The following is a 23,359-nucleotide window of genomic DNA, read 5'->3' as shown; positions in this document are numbered from 1 at the left end:
CATCCTGGCCATTTTTTGTCTGTAATAACTAAGAAGAATTTTTAAGGTGGAGTTTTGAAACATTACACTGCATAAACTGATGGATTTAATCCTTTTTTTTCAAGCAACACTTTAAAATGGAATATGATAAGATAATGTTTCAGAACTCCTTGATGCATTTCTACGTGGGCAATTTAATATGACTGTAATCTTCACCTTCATCAATGTACTGCATTGCAAAATGTTATGCACTTACCTTTTTATTGGCATAGAAATCGGGTTACCCCCAGCTTAATCTCAAGATTGTTTTCCAGTGTTTTATAATTAAATTATATCAGCATATTTCAAAACCAATCATCCTAAAAGGTCTGTTTTTTATTGTATATTTTATTTAACAGTAGGCACTGGGTTCGTGTTACATATTTATATTATTTTATTTTATTTTTATAATATAGACATCACCTAGATGAAACCGCTTTACCATGTCCTGTAAAATACTAAAGTTACATTTTTCACCAACTTAATTGGAATGACGGGGAGTGAGAGAGCAAACACACTCTTTAATGTGCTGTGGATCTAAGCTAGCCATGTGTCCTTGTGTCAACATGTAATCACTTACGACGGGATGAAAAAAAGCAAGAAAACAACCAGTCATTATAAAATTCCAGCATTAAACATTTGTAAAGTGCTTTTCACCATAGCAGGACTGGCCAGATTGTATGGGATTAGAACGGTGCCGCTTTCACACTGCATGGAACTCTCCTGGAGAAGAGCTTCTCCTGCACCAGTCTTGGAAAGCTCTTTACATAACGAATACTTGCCAAATATGACTTTTAATGTAAGTGTCCCTCCAGGATGCCATGGAAACCTTCACTTTGGTTAATTGTATCAATAAATCTTCTGTAAATGTTATTGTTCAGATTTTTAAAGAGATGAAATACTCTAATTTAAACCTGAGAAAGACATCCTCTGACTGACTGGTTGGCTTTGTCTTCGTGGTTTTAAGTGGCCAGTTTGCCACATTTGGATTGTAATAATAATTAAATTAGGTTTCTTTGCACTACTGAAAAAAAAAAAGATCTATTCCTGATGAGCACACATCCATCCACCTTGGTGTTCCTTAGAAACACCTGCTCCTTCTGAGTCCTGGGTACAGTATTGTAAATCAGCCAGTGCAGACTGGCTTTTCAAATGTGTTTCATTTCTCACCTTTAGAAAAATAAGCCTTGATTGGGGTGCAGAAGGGGTGGTGCTGGAGGAGGCGGGGAGAGTGAGAAACAGTATCTTAGGAGGCGGTATTTCTCTGTTGTTTTAAAGTGAGAGCTTTGTAATTAAAGCCAGTGAGCATTTATAAGTAGACCACAATGCAAAAGGATGCGTTAAGTCCACCGCATTTGTCTTCCATATATGATTGCTTCAGTTTCCAATGACCTCATGGCAAATGGAAATTGGTTGAGAAATCTTGGTCCAGTGCTTCGTGAACAATACCCTGCATTAAAAAGTGCATGCATAATTTTGCACGATTTCGATTCAATTGACAGTCTATTCAAAGAAGTCTTCGGATTAAATGAGCATGGAGACCAAATTGCCCTCTTCCCCCAGAAAAGGGGTGGTCCCTGCTAGTCCCACTACCACTTCATTGGCCCAACGGTGTGACAAATCTTGCAATGAACCCTGCAGTGGCTTGCATCTGTAGGTTAAGAGCAGTCTTTTGTCTCCGTTGCTTTTTCTTCCTGGCCCCTGTGCTAAATTCCATCACAAAAAAAAGTTTGACAATTAAGAAAATATCCTGACAACCATTTTTTTGTAAATTGACCTTACCACCTAATCTTCCCCTAGTCAACGTGGGTGACATTAACAAAATGTGAACTTCTCGTGAATAAACCAGCTGTCTAAATCTGTCAAATCATGCAGTTTTATTACATGTTAAACTCTTCGTTTCTGCATCAAAAAAAAAAAAAAACCAATGGGGACACTGCTATATTGTCAGCAAACTTGGAACCGTTCAATTTTTTTTTCTTTCTTCTTATTTAACATTTTTCCAAAAAGATATCATTTGGCCAGCACCTCTGTCCGTTAAATTGCCATTAAATGAAGGGAATTTCTTTTTTCCAAGTTGAAATAGTTCCAAATAGCTTTAGAAATTCTCATAAGCCCCCATTGTCGCTGTCTTACTTGCTGTGGGTTTTCAGAATAGAAGATGAAACTCTAAAAGAAAGATAGGCCCTGCAACTCATGGACTTCCACCTCAGACACACTATAAGGTCCCTGTGGCCTCTTTTTGTTTATGGGGAGGAGATATCAAAAACTAATTCCTGACCAGAATTTTAAACTTGCCAGTCAGTTTTTTAAAAATCCTTTCAGAGCAACTTTTTATATATAGCTCTAGGAAATCGTCTCAGTTGGCTTACAGTAGAAAACAGGTAGGAGGCGGTTAAAAAATATATCTTAAAACATAATCATTTTAGCCCATATAAGTCAATCATTATTTAGCTCCCACAGCTCATATCTAAAATAGAAATGAGGAAATGTCTACCGATGAAGAAAAAATGCATAAAAATCATTATATATCAAACACCTGTTTCTCCCAAGTCACTAGCTTAAACTTAAAATAAGTTCGACATGAGGATCTAGGATTGCACATACCCAGGGTGAAAAAAAAAATTCCAGACTTTTCTACCATCCCATTTCCCTCCAGCCCTTCCACTCTGAAAACCTAAAGTGCCAGTCTATGAGAACTTTACTCCGAGCTAACACACACTAGTTCTCATCACAAGCATTGAAAGTATTATTTCATCACTTCTTTCTTTACTCTTTCCAAAATTTTTGCCAAAATTCATGGTAATAAGATGATTAAACTAATAATTACCCAGTACTTAAAATATCTCTTTACTCCATCTATTCCTAATAATTATTTATGGCAGTGTCCAATAAGTTGTCTGTTCAGTCTTGTGAAATATACATTAGTTTGCTTATTTGTCCCATTAAGCCATGGGCCTTTTTGGGGTCATGGACCCCGTTGGTGGTCTGGTGAAGCCTATCAATCCCTACACAGAAAGCTGTTTTTAAATGCATAAAATAAGATAAACAGAATTACAAAAGAGGGCAGTTATATTAAAATACAGTAACCAAAAGTGTTTTCAAAAACAAGTTCACAGACTCCCTGCACTAAGCCAACTTTTAAAAATTGAAGTGATTGTCTTTGGACTGTATCAAAACAAACAAACAAACAAACAAAAAAAAAACTAAAACCAAAATAGAAATAAAGAGACCAGACCAGTAGCAGTGAGCCATAGTCATCCCATGATCAACAAACCAATTCAGCAGCTAGTCATTGCTAGCCATATATAGAAAGCTACTAAGGATTTCTTCTCTTTCTTGCCTTCATTCATCCTTTCCTCATCCTCTTCTCCGTTGCCTGTCTCTAGTGGTTTGGACTGAATAGACATTATCTCACAACATCCATAGTTACAGAATCTCAAGCAAACGGCCCAAGCTTTTTGTTGCATCTAGTCTCATTCAACATTTTCACTGTGAATTATCCCATTGGTGATGTCAAGTTCAACATTCCCAAGTCAGATTCTTCCTAATGAAGGATAACAATCAAATGTCAACCTAAGAGGCTAAGCCATTGTAGCCATTCAGGCTTGGGGAGTAAAATGGCGCCTTGATGCCCCAGCCCAACTGGTCATATCAGGAGAGCAATATTCTCTAGGTCAAGGGCAGTAGTCTCAAATGTTCTACTTATAGAGGAGAGGGTTCAGCTGGGGTGAGCTTGAGAAAGGAAAATTAACAGCTGTTTCCCACCTAAGTAGCAGCTGTCACACAGGAGTCAATCTTAAAAAAAAAAAAAAAAAAAAAAAAAACCATGGTTCCAAGGCACGACCATTACAAGAGGAGGAATAGGAGGAGGAGACGAGAGTGTTTCTTTAGTAGCAGCTTCATCCTCTACCCTCACTGGAAATTACACAGGCATCTGGAGTGGGGGGCAGACAGAGGTACACACTCAAGTATATCAATGAGCTCCAGTATTAATAAGGACAACCCTGAGAATTTGAGAGTGCTGTCATAAATTCTTGTAAGAGTTAAGAACCTTCTCTTTCATTAAGCCAGAGGAGAAAGAAGAAACAAAAGCACTTCATTTCACCTTCTTCCTTTGCCTTTCACACATAAACTAGTCTTGCAGGTAATAACAAACAAGGCCTGGAGAAGAGCAAGGAATACTAAAGACCATTGAAAAGGGCTGTATTCTCGGCTATTATGCCATGAAAAGGAGTCATCAGTGCCTTCCAACAATCCTCAAATTCTTATGTTTATTTTTTCAAAGCTTTCCTCATGCACATTTAATGAAACACATTCAAGGCTGTTTAAAAGGAGAAGATTTAAAAAAAAACTAAAATAAAATAAAAAAATAAAAGGAGAAGGTTTAGTCCAGAAGGTCCAACCAGAGACAGATCGATTGACATTCTAGGCTGGATATATCCAGTTATCAGACCCATAGCTCTTATAATGAAATTTCTCATCTAAAAAGAAATGTCAACATATCTTTATTTAGTCTCATTTCCAATAACTTAAAAAAAAATATATGTGGTTTTGAGAGCATAGCAACAGAAAAATAGTCAAAGAAGAATGGTCTTATTTTATCAACATAACCCACAGTGCCTGCCATCTTTATCCAAGCAGAATTAACTTCTGCCTAAAAGATGTGTCAGGCCTGTCATGAGCTGCGAAGGTTGGCATATGATGAAGTTAGCCTTTAATTCATTTTTTTCTTTGCGTAGGAGGAAGAATGATATGTCACTAACTTCCAAAATGTGTGTGTACATATATAGGCAGAGTATACCCAAGAGACAATATGTAAACAGTAAACATTCTCAATTCTATAACAGTTTTTTCTTCAGAAGGCATGAGTACCAGTGTTGGAATGAGGAAAGTGGTGAGTTTTGTTGTGACCCAGTAATAAATTTCCCACATCTTCCTAAGCCAAGGGTTAAAGTAGGAGGCACAAAATGATTTAGGGAAGAGACAAATCTCTCTCTCCACATGTGGAGCACTGCACCTTTTGTTTTGTTTTCTCCTGTTCCATTTCAGAATAATCAGAGAGTAGTGTCCCGCTCTGAAAAGGAGTGTTGATCCAATTCCAGTTTCTGCCATAAAATGCACTTTTCGATTTGGACAGTCATATAGGTCAGGCGTGTCATTAACCCAACAGTTTTCAGCCATGCATTTCTTGGGATAAATCGTGATTTTCGGCAGTAGAACCCTTTTATAAGACTACTTACTAGAGCCAGACCCACACCCAGACTATAGGCTTCAGTAGTTAATTATGTTTTAAGGGACAAATCTGTCCTATGGGGTATTCAGAGTTATGTGATAAAGGGTTATCTAATGGGGTTCTACTGTATTATTCTTTTCTATCAATGTGACATTTGACCATTCAGTCATTAGGTTATTGTATAAAAAATTAAAAGGAAGCATTACAAAATGGGATGAGGATTGATAAATACATAAAATGTGAGCATCACAAGAATATTACTTGATTCTCCTGGTTTCCTTCATTTCCAATAGATTTGTTACACTATCACTGAATCATGAGATGATTGTTTCATAACTCTTCTAGCATACTTCCTCCCTTTTTTTACTCTCTTTTGGGTAAACAGAGCTGGTGAGAAGAGTCTCCCTGGACTCTTTTTTTGCCAGAAGCTGTCGTTACCGATCCATGTTAACATCTTTGTCGGTAAAGGGCAGACAGCTGTGGCAACAAGCTGAGAAGGCAGGTGCATGTTGAAGGGATCAAGGTTCATACACTTGAGGTCGCTACAACTTTTTTTCTTTTGGCAAAGAACCCCATAGTTTCATTAGTACAGTTTCTTCCTCTGTATTCCAAGTTAACTGATTAGTTTTAAACTAAGGAAAAGTGGTGTGCAGAGTATGCCATAAAACAGCATTCATTCATTCATTCAATAGGTGTTTCTTAAGTGCCTAGTACGGACATGGCACTGGGCAAAGCCTGATAAGGGAGACGAAGAGGTTTGGAGATCATGGAGGTTGGGATCCCTATGCTCAAAGGTCCATTGGGAAAGATGGAGAAAATGACACCCAACTATCTCCACATTAGCTCCTATCAGCATTCAGCAAGAACAGTACATACTGCATACAGTACATCAGTATGGATTTGTATGCAGACGCACACCCGTGTATATGTATGTATTTATCTACCTGTACAAACACTATATATGTATACACACTATCTATGTAATATATATGTATAATGCATATAAATTCTAACAAGTGTATTTGTGTTATCTGGAAAATGGAACAGTTGTATCTTGAAGTGGTAAATGCAAAGAACTGGCTTTATTGTTGATCTGTGGATTTAATGATTTCTAGACAAAAAAGGATGTTTAAGTGTATAATTTCTTTCATTAATTTAATATATTTATGTAAACGCATGCCTGGAATTCTGGTTAGATTGGTGGTGTTCTGTTGTCCTTTAAACTGATAAAATGTATTAAACTTTATCTTATGAGCTAATGTACATGCGCTACTTTTAAATTATTTTTATTTCAGTAATTTAAAAACTGGTGAAATGAATAATTTGAAGTGCATTAAAGTGTTTGATATTTGCACCAACTTTATAAACAACAATTTTGAAAGCAGTCTACATCCAATTTACTTTCTCACAATTATCCTGACCTTTTGTAATGATATTTTTTGTCCTCAAACTTAGAAGTTTTATTCATAAAAATGTTTATTTGAGAGCTGCTTTAGTGTTCAAATGGAGTAGGCTGCCACTTAGATCATATGACCTTAAACATTCTGGAGGATCCTTCTTGTCATCCTCCTCCCTAACTCTCCCCCCACAAAGGCTTCCCTTACCTACTGCCTGAGAGCTGGCATTGCTTTAAAGGGAAATAAAGTACTTCTATCCACAATTGAAGATTAGTTTTAAAATGGAAACATCCCATAAACTAAATGACTGATGAGAGATCTTGCACAAGAATGGCACTTAAAAGAAGAAGTGTAAAATATAGTGCATGGGGATGTTTGATGCCTAAAATGGAAAGACTAGATACCATAGCATTGAGGAGAAGATTCAGAAATGAGAGAGGCTTGGATCACTCAAACCAGACTTTCCTTATTTACGATTTTGCCTGTATCCGGCCCTTTCAATATTGTTCACGTAAGTCTGAACTCAAAATATATTCTTTGGGAAAGTAAAATGTACCGATCTCTGCTCCTTTGTTCCCAGATAGAACAGAAAACGCATTTGCATCAGCTCTAGAAATCTAGCTGGGGCAGTGGGAAGTCTTTGAGATGGAGGTGGGGGACTCAGTACTATTTCATTTACAGTAAAATTGCTACCTGACAAGGGAGACAAATTCACTTTTCACACTACTTCAAATACCACTTAGTGCATCATTACCATTGGTACCATAGTACCAAAATTTGGTTTCTTGAACTGTACTCCTACCACTTGGGGGTCAATACCACATAATTGAACCCTAACATGTATAAGTCTCCTATTCTTTCATCGTCACCCATATGTATACAGTATCTTTTTTTCCCCCAAAGACACCATAAGCTTCCTGGAGTCTAAAAGTGTTTGTTTACTACTTTGGTATCCTACATATTACCCAGCATATCATCTTGGTCCTTGATAGAATTAATATAATGAATGTATAGGCAGCAGGCAGTCAATAAGCTATTGTGTCTAGTATTAACAAGACCTACTCTCAAGACCCTCCTCTTGCAAGTATTTGCTTGGTGACTGCTAGACCTTTGTTGGAGAACCTATGGCACATGTGCCAGAGTAGGACATTCCCTTCCCCTTCTTCACCACATCCAAGGACATTTTTCACATCACCCACCCCTCTGCCCAGCAGTCCAATGGGAGCACTTCCTACCTTCCTTGCCTGAGGTAAGAAGGTGGCTCACATGTGGCATGAGGGTGCAGTTTGGTTACTCAATCTGTAAAAGGTTCACCATCGCTGCTGTAGATAAATAACTTGAGCTCTTATGTGCCCCAAATAGTTCCCTAAGATCTGTCTATTAAGTCAGAGAATGACCAGAGCCTTCACTGGCGAAATTCCCAAATGAGGAGCTCCCCATAAATTGTCTCTCATCTTGTCTCCCATGCCTCAAACAATCTCCCTCATCTCTACCTCCTGGCTTCTCTGGCTTCTTTCCAGTCTTAGCTGAAGTCCAACCTTCCCCCAAAATCCTTTTCTTATCCTTAGTGACTTCCCTCTGAGGTTATCCCCAATTAATCATATGCATATAATTTATATGTAGTTGTTCACATGTTATCTCCCCTCCTTAGATTGTGAGCTGAACAGCAGGGACTGTCTTTTGCCTTCTTTGTATTTCCACTTAGCACAATGCTTGGTACATACTAGGTACTTAATAATGCTAGTTAGTCCATTGAATGAATGAACCATTCAGCAAACAGAGCAACCAAAAATGTACTATAGTTATAAATCAGGATGAAGTCTACCAAAACCACAAGCATAACCCTTATAAATCCCAACAGTATTCTATACAGTGCATGATGAGAGGAATCTGACTACCAAATTAAATGCATAACACTCAGGTTTTTCAGGAACAAAAAAAGCAATCAATGTTATCATAGAGTATTTTGATGAATCTAAGAAAAGGGAGTAATGCTTACTAACTTGAGGGTCAAGTCCCATGGTCTCTTTTGAGTACTATTTTCCTCAACTGTAAAGTGAGGATAAAAATACTTGCACTACCTACCTCACAGGGTTGTTGTGAGGAAAATATTTTGGAAACCTTAAAATCCTACCTAAATATGTCATTATTATTCTTATAGCATGAGTGTAAACAAGCCTTCCTGGTCCTCAATTTCTTCATCTGTAAAATGAAAGAGTTGAAGAAGATAGCCTCTGAGGTCCTCCTAGTTCTAGATCTAGAAACCTATGATATGTCACACCAGCAGCTAATGGGGCAGATGAGTAGGGAATTGCAAGGTGGGTAGGAAATTGCTCCTTAGCACACCATCAGCACCAAGGCCAGGGAAGGTAGTGGAGCCATTAGAATCTAGAGTGGTTGACACCAAAGTTATTGGAATGCACTAGTTAGCCACAGCTAGGCTACACTACTCCATTAATTGCTGTGGCAAAAGAATAATTGAGGAATTTTTTGATAGTCAAATTGTTTCCAAGAGGAATTCAGACTCAGATAAGCCTTCAGGACTCAGAAGGTTTATGTCTGTGTTGTTTGAGATTCAATTGGTCTTATTCTGAGACTGACCCATGGGAAAGTAGCCAAGAGAGCAGAATAGTGGTATAAAAAGAATAACGTTTCTGTTTTCCCTCTTTTCATCATGTCTTAGGTATGATGACTGTGCTTCAAATTTCTCTTGTGGCTGGGAGTCATCTCTCTAGTAGAAGTAAATCAGTGTAATATGGTCAGTCTATGAATGTATAAGTTGCCTCTCTGTCCAAGTAATTGCCTGATCATTAATCTTTTTAAACAGTCACAAGGGTGTGTATGTATGTGTGTAAGTGTGTATTTGTGTGTGTAAATATGTGTGTGTGTTTGTGAAAGAGAAAGAAAATTTTACACCTAACATATGTGCTCATTGCATTAAAAACTTAGAGATTTCCTTTTTTGCTATTTTCTAGTAGGTGTGACTTAAAGCAGCAGCCACACCTCATTTCTCTTTGGGGCAATCCCTGGTTTTCCAATTTATAGATCTAAAAAGACCCCAGAGAAGCCTAATCCTGCCTTTATTCAAAGAAAGAAGGAGATGTTTACAAGAAAAACAGTGCATAGTGCACAGAAGAACAAGACAGTAAATTTTTTTCTGTGTTTTCACAGCCTGATTTATATCTATGTTTTCAGAGAGCATTCTGTATCATGAATACCTAAAAAAAAAAAAACAACTTTTAAAGGCCCATGTAGTTCTCTACTATGAAAATTAGTTCTTCTTATAGTTGTGCCAACAATTAGAAAATGCTTTAGCTCACTTTTGTAACTTAGTAAGATGTTGCCAGATTTCTTTGACATATTTATAGTCTTATAATTAAACTAGCTCTTGATGCAAAATCCATGTGGCTCATATACAGTCATTAGGGCATTATGCACACCTATTTCTATGTTCAGAGCAACTGATACAACAAAGAGTTCTGCAGAAGGATATCACTTCTCAGATCATGGAAGGCATGAGGGCAGCATTCCATGCTTCAAGAACATTTAACATTAAGTGACAGGAAAGCTGGGTGAAAGTGGTCATGTCATATTAGTGACAAGAGAAAGTTAAGAAAAAGTATAGGCATAGGGGGCAGCTGGGTAGCTCAGTGGATTGAGAACCAGGCCTAGAGATGGGAGGTCGTAGGTTCAAATCTGGCCTCAGACACTTCCTAGCTGTGTGACCCTGGGCAAGTCACTTGACCCCCATTGCCTACCCTTACCATCCTCTGCCTTGGAGCCAATACATAGTATTGACTCCAAGATGGAAGGTAAGGGTTTTAAAAAAAAAAGTATAGGCATAAACACATAGCCTGAAACTTGAAAATAGAAGATGGTTGAAGAGGAAGTTGTCAAAAAAGGAAATTCTGATGATTTACTTGTAAATGTTGACAATAAGGAAGAAAATGCAGAAGCATCCAAAAGAATGATATGGCTTCACTAAGAGTTGCCTGATTAGCTTAAATTTTTAAAGGGTGTGTACAAAAGTTAAAAAGAGAGACATATATCAAAAGGCAGGAGAAAAAAAAACCTCACAGAGCTTTATATAAATAATAAGCAGAAGATTAAAATCCAAAGCCTGGAATGAATTAAGGCTAATGAAAGATCATCATCTTTAATAGAGAACAAAGATATAGTAATTTTTTTTTTTAGGTACACAGAGTCAAATGAAAATGTTTTCTCACTCATTTAGAGGAGGGGTTTGAGGTGGGACTATGAGAAGGTGGATTTTATCAGACTAAAATAAATACATTTTTTAAACAGCAGTCAGATGAAGAATAAGGATAGAACAAGCCAACTGAAAGGGCAGACATTGGAATATTAATAGACGATGGGGGGAAATGCAAAATACTCAGCAAAGCAAATATTTTCACAAAAGAGAATAAGTAATAAATATTTTGGGATTCTAAGATAGGTGAAGAGATAGAAAAAGTACACTCAACTTTTCTAAAGGAATTCATTTCCCCAGGTTCAGATGAATCATAACCCAAAGTACTTAAAGGGCTTATAAATACGGTCTCAAAATAGTCAATTAATTTTGCAAGACAGAGAAAAAAAGTGGAATCAGAATACTATGTGTTTCCAGAAAGTCGATTCCAGGAAATTATAGATCCCTATAAGGGTTATTAAAAGAATTATTAAAATTATTAAAATAGATAGTTTCAGAGTATTTCAAAAGGATCTATCCTTATCTATCTATTAGATGATCATCATCATGGGCTCACTTAGAACCAATCATGCCAGACTAACCTCATTTCCTTTTTTGCTAGGGTTATTGGACAAGAAGATTATGAGAATACTACCAATACTTTAAAATTATCAGTTCACTAGAATAGTAGAAAGAATGTTGGATTTGGACTCAAAGAACTTGGGCCTAAATCCCAGATCTGCCACCATGTAATCTTGGCCATTTCATTTCTGGACTCTGGCCTCCTCATCTGTAAAATTAAGAGAAGAAATAACTTCTAAGGTCCCTTTCAGCTACCAATCTATTATCCTAAGAACAAGGAACCACTGTGCCCAAGAAGAAGAGTGGAACAGTTGTTAATTATCCTTCCTCTCCAGGCTATAAAAAAGTGGTCAAGACATTCTCCTGGCACTGGTAATCAGTATAGTAGATTTGTCTAAGACATTATTCTCTGGGTCTGTGAACTACAAAGTGAAGAGAATGACATAAAGACAGAGAGTTAGTGTTTGTGTTAATAATTAATAGGGTGGGTCTGAAAGTGTTTGAGTTAGTTGTTTAAAGGTATGTCTGGGTACAACTTATAGGTGTTTTGGGTGCAGATTCTTGATCAAGCATAGATGTATATAGTACCTCAGTAGCACATGGGTCTGCTCATTGTGGATCTACAAAGAAGAATTTTGCCATGAGAAGGAACATTGACTGAGGGAGCATGAAGAAAATGAGGATTAGGGTATATTCTCATCTGGGAGGACAACAGATAAAATAGTGCCCACAGAATAATTCCCATTTCTAGGGACAGTGATGACAGGACCCTTTCAGATGCTTTATCTGAATGGCTTTTTTCTTATTCCCTGGTAATTTCCACATAGAATAAAAAAAGAGCCCTAATGTCTGCATGACATTACATTAAAGGCAAACTCTTTCTATTACATTAAAAAAAGAGGTTCTTGGCCTAGAAAAATCTCATGTCCTTGGATTCTATAATTCTATTAATACTTCAATTGTAAAAAAAAAAAAAAAAAAGCTCTATTCCATTAGTGTGGGTACCCCTTCCACTGATTCAGATTATATGCCTTCTCATTCTGCAATCTTTTTGTCCATACTTTTCCATAAATCCTCCCTAGTGGATCTACCCAATACCTTCAAAGAATGGTTGACATGTAGCCTGAAAAAGGGAATTCTGGTGCCTGGGATAGATTCCACTGAGAAAGGATATGGGGCAGACAATAGACATTGAGAAAAGCCTTTGCTCTAGAAAGTCCATCTTCAGTTCCTTTAATATGTCAGGCTATCACAACACCCCTAGGAGGAAATAGATCATGAAAAGGGTGCAGACTCAACCAGCCAGCCAGAGGTTGACTATATTAATGTTAATGCCCTAAGGCAAAATGCCAGAAGACTTCAGATTGCCTTAATTACAATTCTGTCAATAGTGCTATTGGTACCTTATTTCTCAAAATTATAGCATGACTTAACTATAGACATTTACTATAGTGCCTGGCACAAATGTACTCAATAAATGTTCACTGATTGATGGGCTCCATGAAGGAAGGATTGTGCCATATCTATACACTCTATCACCCTGTGATTCTGAGAGAAAAATTTCTACATCAATAGAATTCAACAAACTTTTATTTATCCATTAGTATTCTGTCCATTAAACCATGAGGCCTAGCATTCTTTTTTGTTTTTACTCATAATTCAATGTTTTGTTCTATATTTGTGATTTATTATTGTGGGAAACTTCCAGAGTAGAACCTCCCTCTGCAGGGTCAGATTGGCAACTAATTGACCCTATTTTGCTATTAGAATCATTATTCTATTATTTCCTTAAATGAGTTCTGACCAAAGTCAAAACCATTTGTGCAGTCCAAGTCAAAAACATGACTTCTCTCCTTTCTAAAGCCTGTCCTTGCAGCATACCTCAGAACTGTGAGTTGGTTTCTAAGATTATAATCCACCAACATTATTAACAAGAGCCATGATTCCTTGGCCAACAGACTTCACATGATCCAAGAATCAAGGCATCTAGGTGGTTCAGTAGATAGAGCGCCAGACCTGGAGTTGGGAGGACCTGGGTTCAAAATTGGCCTCAGATACTTCCTAGCTGTGTAATCCTGGGCACAACACTTAACCCAAGTTGCCTAGCCCTTGCTGCTCTTCTGCTTCGGAAATGATATTTAGTATTTATTCTAAGAGAGAAGCTAAGGATTGAAAAAGAACCAAGGATTACAGTACTAGATCTGTTGGGGACCTTAGAGGGCATCTAGTCTAACCCCTTCATTTTCACTTTAAAGCAATTATGAAAAATTCACATAGAAATGGGGCTAAATAAAGATCCCCATAAGCTCCATATTGACTGAGAAAACCATGTATTAACATTAGTCTATGTTTTGTTGTATTTTTATCATTTTGTTAAATATTTCCCCCCAAATACTTCCTTTGTATCTGGTTCTAGCTACACTCAGGAATATTGCAAGCTGCAGACATGTCTGGTTTAAAGACATCAAAGTCCAAGTATAAGTAAATCTGAAAGGGATATGGCAATACTCACCATGAATAAGAAATAAATAATGAGCATTTGTCTTCACACTGAGGTCAGGAACAAATTTGGGAAGTATAACAATAAGATGGCATTGATAGAGCACTTTATAGTTGATAAAATAGTTCTCAGAAGTTACTTAGTTAACTGCTCTCTACAACACTGTAAGGTAGAAAGATCCAGAAAATTATCATTATCCAATAGGTGATGAAGCCATCGCTCGGTAAGATCCAGTGGCTTCCTCAGAGCACCATAATTACTAAGTAGTAAATTCGGGATTTCAGCAAAGATCATGTAAATCTGAGTCCACTGATTTTTCCACACTTCCTTATTTTCCTAATTCCTGTTGCAGGCTACTTGAAAAGATTGTCTTTAGCCTCTAGATCAGTGATTCCCAAAGTGGGAGCTACTGCCCCCTGGTGGGTGCTGCAGCAATCCAGGCAGGCAGTGATGGCCACAGGCGCATTTATCTTTCTTATTGATTGCTATTAAAATTTTTTAAAAATTAATTTCCAGGGGGCTAAGTAATATTTTTTCTGGAAAGGAGACTGTAGGCCAAAAAAGTTTGGGAACCACTGCTGTAGATAAAGGATTCAAAACGCATTAAGTCACTTCCATCAGAGCTTGAAAGGGGTTGAGACAACTTTGAGATTGAGAAAAGTATAAATGGTTACCAAGAGAAACTGGGAAAGACACAATTAGCCTGTATGGATTATGTCAGGAAAGATAAGCAGGCCATCTGACAGAAGCTTCCTCTACAACACAATGCTAGGCCCAGTAGACCCTGAGGCTGACTATGCTAATTCAGTTTCTGGTATAGGAACTCCAGGAAAAATCCATCTTCTCATCTAGATAAGTATCTCCTTTGAAATTTAAATTCTTATAGAGCTGCTTGATACCTTGGGTGGTTAGGGGAATTGTCCAGGATCACTTAGCCAATATGTTCTAGAGGCAAAAGTTGAACTCAGGTCTTCCTGGCTTTAAGGCTGGTTCTCAATACTCTTTACTACCTGTCATTTACATATATAGGTGTCTATTTATAGAATATATATACACATATGTATCTGGGGATTAATGTTGCTACAAAAATGTATAATATTTCTATATGTAAAGTTTTTGAACCAGGCTTTACACTCTGACCCAAATTAAAAGAAGAAAGAAGAAATAACAAGAAAAAATAAAGGAAGGTCAGGCTATGATATCAAGGTGTACTGAAAAGACTACTGAACTCTGAGTCAAGAGAACTGGGTTCTACTCCCAATGAGTATGAGAGCTTAGATGAATTATCTGACTTCTCAGTTTCCTTTTCTATAAAACTGGGAAAAGATAATACTTCTACAACCTATATCCCAGTGTTTAAATTTATTAATATCACTACCCATCACTGCCAATCTCCATCAGTTGTCCTGTCCTGTAGATTGATCCCTTCCTTAAAGATTTAAATATGTTAATATCTCTACCTCACCATGACTCCCCATATTCATTCGGTTGATTTATTCCTACAAATCATCTCTATTGAAATGTGAACAATTTTTTTTCCTGTGCCTAGCACAATGGTTCATAGACAGGAGACACAATAAATGTTTAGTGAATGGATGAATGAATGAATGAATGTCCCACAGGGTTGTTGTGAGAATCAGATAAAATCATGTGTATGAAAATCCTTAGAAAAGAGGGAAGTTCTATATTAATAATAATAAGGTTCACTGACTTTATGCCTGGCTATACTGGTCCATCTTTTCACTGCTACCACATAACAAAATGTGACAGGATAATGGATGTAAAAGTGCTTTGTTATTATAAGGCATTTACATAAATGTAAGCACTAATACAATTAAAACCCAATTGGACCAGTATTTATTAAGAACTTACTATAATCCAGGCACTGTGCTGGTTTGGATATAGAAAAAAAAAAAGGGTGGGGGGTAGTCCCTGTCCTCTGGGAGCTTTCATTCAAATGGGAAAAAATGTATATACAGATTAAATAGAAAACTAAGCAAAACAAAAATATAAAGATACAAAGAAAGTAATTGTTAGCAGAACCTAACAACTGACAACAGGAAGAATTATCTCTTATAGGAGGTAGTTGCTGAGTTAAGGAACTTGGGGATTTCAAAAGGCAGGATTGAAGAAAGACAACATTTCAATAACGGGATTGATTGAACAAAGGCATGGAGGTGGTGGAATGTAAATGCTGAATTCAGGGAATTTCCAGCCATCTAGTTTGGCTTGAACATATATTGCCTAACAGGGAAGAATATTAAAACATTACACATTTAAGGCCCTACGATCCTTACTGATGATTGCCTCTCTCAGAACACTAAGTCAGGAAAGATTCCTACACTACATGTCACTTCATTTCCTCCTCTTTGGCCATTACTTCCTTCTAAACCACCTTGTCTTACCCTTTCCTGCCACCCCTCTCACCATTCTTTCTAGAATCATGAACTGTGATCAGATTAACTCTCCCATTGGTCCTGGATGACCTGTATCAGATCTGTTCCTTCATGGGCCCATTCATCATCCCTGTAACTTTCTAGTCTAAAGTTGCTTCCTATGATCACTATGGGCGTTTCTGAATTGTCTATTCCATTAGAATGTGAGCTCTTGGAAGGCAGGGACTGCCGTTGATTCTGTGTTTGAATCCTCCTGCTCTTAGCCCAGAGCTTGGCACATCATATGCAGCTAATCGATACTTATTCATTCATTCATTCATTCATTAAGACAATCTGCACCTATAAGTTGGAACCAGATTGTAAAGACTTTAAATGTCAACTAAGAATTTGTATTTTATTCTACAGTCAATATGAGAAGCACTGAAGCTTGTTAAGCAAAGAGGTGGCATAGTCAGATCAATGCTTTTGGAATGTGTAACAGTTATGTGAAGGTTAGACTGAGGAGTGCCAGAGAGAACAATTAGGAAGGTGGCACCCATTCAGGTGAGTGGTGATAAAGACTTGAACTAGGCTGGTGGCCATGTGAGTACACAGAATGGAAGAGATAAGAGAAATGTGTGGAAGTTGTTTCAACCGGATTTGGCAACCCTTTGGATATATGGGGTAAAGGAGATTGAGGAACTGCAAATGACCAAAAGACTGGTCGTACCCTCAACCGAAAAAGGGAAGGGCAAAAGAGATGGGTTTGGGAGAAAAGATAATGAGTTCTGTTTGGGACAAGTTGAGTTTAAGATGCTTGTAAGCTGTCTAATAGTAAATGTCCAATAGGAGAGTTAGGCGGTATGGTGGAAGATCTGAATTCAAATGTGGCCTTCAACACTTATTAGCTGTATGACCCTGAGCAATTCACTTAATACTGTTTGCCTCAGTTTCTTCATCTGAAAATTAGTTGGAGAATGAAACAGCAAACCACTCTAGTCTCTTTGTCAAGAAATTCCCAAATGGGATCACAAAGAATCTTACATGACTGAAATGACTTAACAAAAGAAATAGACAGTTGAAAGATATGGAATTGGAAGTCAATTCAATAAATAGTTATTAGATTCCTACTCTAGAGTCATGTTCTGAGGGAGATACATAGAAAATATTCATGGTCATTGCTCTCACACAGCCCACAGACTAATAGCAGAATCAAGAATGTATATGGATAACTATTAACATATGATAAAAACAAAACAAAACAAGAGATGGGGGAAGCTGGGTAGTGCAGTGGATTGAGAGTAAGGTCTAGAGATGGGAGGTCCTAGGTTCAAATCTGGCCTCAGACACTTCCCAGCTGTGTGACACTGGGCAAGTCACTTAACCTCCATTGCCTGCCCTTACCACTCTTCTGCCTCAGAACTAATATGTAGTATTGATTTGAAGGTGGAAGGTGAAGGTTTAAAACAAACAAACAAACAAAGAGATGAGAACCAAGGACTTTAGGAGACATACAAAAGAATAGATCATAGTAGACAAAGTAGATCAGGGAAGACTTTCCAAAGTAGGTGGCATTTAAGCTGGGATATTAAAAGATAGATAGATGAAGAGAGGGAAAGAAATAATGATGACAATGGCCAATGACCACCAAAACCATAAGCAATAAGCAAGTTTTTTTTTATTGAACTTTGGAATGCATTTAAGTTGATAACATTCCTAAAATGCAAACACTAGAATTAGAGACTGACTTCATTTTCCCCAAATACCAAGACTGTTTCTTCCATCCAACAATGGGATGACAAAGTTAATAGTAATATTTATTCTGAATCTGTTTTCAAACGTTTATTTTTGAGGATAAGTCTGACAATGTTGTTACTGTTGTCGGGAAGGCCAGTCTTTACTGACCTTGACTCAATATGCTACTAACTTGGTGGGGAAAGGGGGGAAATTAAGTCTATTTATTGTTGCCAAAAGGTCATGGGCTACCTGATGTTGAAATCTCAGGACTACTTCATAGAATGAGGGGTCTGAGCTAAGGGGGAGTTGGGAAGAGAGAAGAGACTTTAAAACTCATTAGGTTCACCTTCATCATTTTATAGTTGAGGAAATGGAAGCCAAAAGAGGGTGCATGCCTTGCCCAAGGCTACACAGTAGCAGAGCCAGGATTAGAACTCAGGACCGAAATACCAAGTATATTGTGCTTTCCACTCTCTATATCATGCTGCCTCCTTCTAATGGCTTTGTTGAAGCTGGGCCATCATCATGAAATTGTCGTATTTTTAACCCTGTGATGGATATGTTTGAATTTTGGTTCTTCATTCACAGTGGAAAGAGCTGGAAAATGGAAGCTGTTGTCAAGTCAGCAGATCTATATTTGAATATCAGTTCTTCTACTGGCTATATGTATGACTTTGAGAAAGTTACATGGAAAAGTTACTTTTTCAAGGAGATCATAAAAACCAAAAATCTAGAATGGGAAGGGACCCTGGAGGCCAACTAATTCAACCACCTTTTACAGATAAAGAAACTGAATCCCAAGGAGACAAATGACTTGTCTGAGGTCATACAGGTATTAAGTGACAGAGGCAGGATTTTTACCTTTTTGATTCTCAGCTTTTACCACTATCATCATCATCATCATAACATTTGTATAGTGCTTTACATTTACAAAGTGTTTTATAAATATCTTCTCATTTAAAGCTCAAAACAGCCCTAGGAAATAATGATATTATTATCCTTATTTTATAGAGGAGGAAACTGAGGCAGATAGCAGCTATGTGACTTACCCAGCGTCACATAGCCAGTAAGTATCTAAGGCAGGATTAAACTCAAGTCTTCTTGGCTCCAGACCCAGTGCTCCATCCACTGTACCACATACAATTACTTAGCTGCCTCCTCTTCAGTAAAGTGATGAATTGTGTTAGACAATCTCTAAAGTCCCTTCCAACTTGCAATCAATAGTACTCGCTCCTATACCGTCTAGATTTGATGGGTTAAAAAAAATTCATTTCTAACTTCATACTGTAAGGATGGGATTTGTGCAAGGGGGAGGGGACAAAAGGAGCCAGAAGAAGGCAGTTGGTTACAGTTACTGACAGTTGAGAGACCAGAGAGAATTCCTGGAATTTCTCTGGAGAAGGAGAAGAGAGAGCTTCAGGCAGAGGACTGGAAGGAGAAAGAAGGAGAACATCCCAGCTCGGATCCAATCCAGAGGGCTTCCTGAGGATCTTTCTTTGGAAACTGAAAACCTGATTCACTGATCAAAGCCATTCCATTGCATCTCACCCATCAAGACTTCAACCATCAAGTCAGCTAAGTTTGGTCTCCATTTTGGGAGCGATCTCTTAGTCTCCTCCCATTCCCAACCTTGCTGAGAAACCCCTTTTTCAGTCAAAACTTACAGTTATAGAAAAGGATAAAAATAGAAACAGAAGGAGAAGGAGCGAGGGAAGGAGCTTAGGTGTGGGAACCACTAGAGATCCCACCCAAGTGACAGACCCCATAGCAATAGCGAAGAGGGCACCCCAAAATCCCTCTGCCCTTCACCTCTTTCCCCAGTCCCTGGATTGTGAATAATAAAAGCCATTCATCAGTCAGATAGTGTTCCAGAGTGCCTGAGAGACAACAAGGGAGAGGAGAACCACAGATTGGTCTGGCTGCCTCCATCTTGAAGCCTGACCACCCACTGTGAAATTAACTGATGGGGGGAGGTTTGTGTGAACCCCATCCTTATTCAGAATCAGATTGGGGTACTGCATACCTCGTCTTATAGGGAAGCCTCACTCCCCAATTCCTGAGGGACAGCATGACCATCCAGGTCACCCAGTTTCTGAGTGACACCCCCTTAAAGTCTCCCAGTGTATATTCAGCCCCAGGAGAGAGTAACCACATAGACTCTCTCTCTATCTCTCATTCTATCAAACATTTGTTACTAGCTCTCTTTATTATTACAATACTTCCTTGTAAGTGCTTTTTTAATGATTTTTTATCCTGTTTGTTTAGATCAAATGCATAACATCTCAACTTATATACAATTTATCAAAAATAGTTTCTTTCCTACAAAGTTAAACTCAGTTGACCATGAAACAGTCTTAACAAATGTGTGATTGCTGGTGGTAATAAGAGAAGCTGGTTTTCCAAAGTTTAGGAAAATTATTCTGGGGGGACAGCTGGGTAGCTCAGTGGATTGAGAGCCAGGCCTAGAGACGGGAGGTCCTAGGTTCAAATCCGGCCTCAGACACTTCCCAGCCGTGTGACCCTGGGCAAGTCACTTGACCCCCATTGCCTACCCTTACCACTCTTTCACCTATAAGTCAATACGCAGAAGTTAAGGGTTTAAAATTAAAAAAAAAAATTATTCTGGTACTATGGGTCTAGGGCAGTCATGGCAAACCTTTTAGAGACCAAGTGCTCAAACTACAGCCCTCATGCCTATGTGAGTCCCCCACCTTGCTCCAGATAGGGGAAGGAGGAAACGCTCTCATTGGGCTGTTGGGCAGAGGGGTGGGTGATGTGAAAAATGTTCTCAGGCCCTATGGAGAGAGGAAACAAAGCAGCCTCCTCTGGAATGTGCCTGCACAAGTGCCATAGATTCTCCAACACAGGTCTAGGGTGTCTACATTGTTCTAAAGCCATTTGGACAGATTCTAGATCCACTTGAAAATTTTTGATTGAAACAAAAGAGACAAAGAACTTAAGAGCTGAGCTAAAATTAGCATGAGAAACTGAGCTTTGTCTCAGGGTGTTCACACGAAGAGGGGTTAAATGTACTTCTCACAATTGGACTGTCTTCTGTACCACTACCACTACCACTATCACTACTACCACCCCCTCCACCCTATCCTTGCTAAATTATTGTCAACATAATTTGAAAACACTTCTGGATATAGCTCTACTTGAGTCTACCATTTCTATCACCAATATGCTATAAAATGACATGTAGCAACCCATTAAAGTAGCAAATACATTGATTTGGCACTTACTATAATGAACAAGACTGTTCTAAGCATAGTATATGTATTTGGGGGAGGGGGTGGAGTAAACAACAATGAGACACAAAACACAGTCCCTTCCCCCAAAAGAACCTATAATCTAGTTAGAGAATTAGGACATCAATTCTGGAAAAGAAACATATATTTCCATTTCTATCTCTGGTTTGGTTGAATCAGATACCAACTGGGTTCAAGACTGAGTATCTAACCCTGACTAATGGCTTAAACTTATGTATATTCTAGGACAGGAATTCCTACATAATCCATTCAAAGAGAATAGAATCATTGTCAATACTCACTATATATGGGGCAGCTGGATGGCTCAGTGTATTGAGAGCTAGGCCTAGAGATGGAAAGTCCTGGGTTCAAATTTGACCTCAGACACTTCTTAGCTGTGTGAACCTAGGCAAGTCTCTTAACCTCCAATGTCTAGCCCTTACCTTCTGCCTTGGAATCAATACACAGTATCTATTCAGGTTATCACCTTTTCTATAATTTAGAGCCTTAGAGATTTCCCTCATAGCCCTGAAAGGTTAAGTGACTCACTCAGAGTCACCCAACCAGTGTATGTCAGAGATAGGATATGAATTCAGGTCATCCTAACTCCAAGTTATGCTCATTATCCACTGCACCACATTGTTTCTTCCCTCTATATAGTCTCATTAATTTCTTTAATCTATCATATCTTGAAGCTGTTGTTGTTCCATCAGTTCAGTCTGATCTGACTCTTCATGACCCCTTTCTGGAAGTTTTCTTAGCAAAGATACTAGAGTGGTTTGCCATTTCCTTTTCCAGCTTACTTTACACATGAAGAAGCTGAGGCCAACGGGGTTAAGTGACTTGCCCACGGTCACACAGCTAGTGTATGAGACCAGATTTGAACTCAAGTCTTCTTGACTCCAGGCCTGGTGCTCTAGCTACTGTACGCCTTAGCCACCTATCTATCATGTAGTGTCTTCCTCCTAGCGCCCCTGATATCCCAAAAGTCTTCGTTTCAATCCCTTCATTTCATCTCTTCCATTCAGTTCTGATTGAAGCAGCCAGTGACAGTAGTAGTAGCAGAATACAAGCCCAAACTTGGAAACTGTCTTCCAACCCCCACCCCATCCCCACCCCCCAACCCCCGGGGCCAGGAACAGGATGGCATTTGAGGAGAATACAGTTCAAGCATAATAGCCCCAGTCAATGATCTCTGGCACATGGATCCCAAGATACAAGCTGAGGATAGTTACAGATGTTGAAACAGGAGGATGTGGGCTCCAGAGATCGGTCTGGGGGACTGAGCAGTACACTCTGCCAGGCTCACTACGTGACCCAGCTCACTTCTCCCCTCGTTATAGAGGAGATGTGGGGAGGTTCATATTTGGAAGAAATCTTCGTATGAAAAGCTCTGTGTGAGGGCACATCACTGCTATTCATTAAGGAGACAGACAGGGTTCATTTCATTACAGGCATCCCGGAGGAGCAGCCCATGCAATCCCCTTCTCACATAGAAAAGGCCCAGTGAGAAAGCCAAGTCTGGAACGATTCAAGCTCAGTCCCATTTATCCTCACGTCGTTTTTCTAAGCAGTTCGAATCTGCAGACGAGGCGCACGTTGTGAAGAATTCAGCTACCAGAAGGACCACAATCAGAAAGAGCCAGAACATTCGACTCAAGGACATTCCCTTCACAATCAGGGCCCTGCCTTTCCAAAGAAGGCTAGCCAGGGGCCAGATGCCCTTCTCTGGCTGGGCAATGTTCCCTGGGCATTGCTTCTCTAGGGATCAGGGGAGGAGGGCTGCCTCCCTCTATTCTGATGCTTCCATCCTGCAGGTTCCAGAGGGGAAGTGCTAGGCTTCATGGAGGGCCTGCGACACAAGATGGATGGAATTCGATTCACTTCAATTAAACAAGAAGTTATGACAAGGTGCCAAGCACTGTGCTAGAGATAACAAGACCAAAACTACCCAGCCCCTGCTTTCTAAGCAGTTACATTCTACTGGAGAGGGAGGAAGACAGGGGGAAGAGAACAACATGTACACAGATCAGAAAAGATCAAATAGATACAAAATGCATACAAATAAGTGAGT

This window comes from Gracilinanus agilis, chromosome 6 (assembly GCF_016433145.1).
Source record: "Gracilinanus agilis isolate LMUSP501 chromosome 6, AgileGrace, whole genome shotgun sequence".
Lineage (NCBI taxonomy): Eukaryota > Metazoa > Chordata > Mammalia > Didelphimorphia > Didelphidae > Gracilinanus > Gracilinanus agilis.
Note: the sequence above shows the minus strand (reverse complement) of the source record.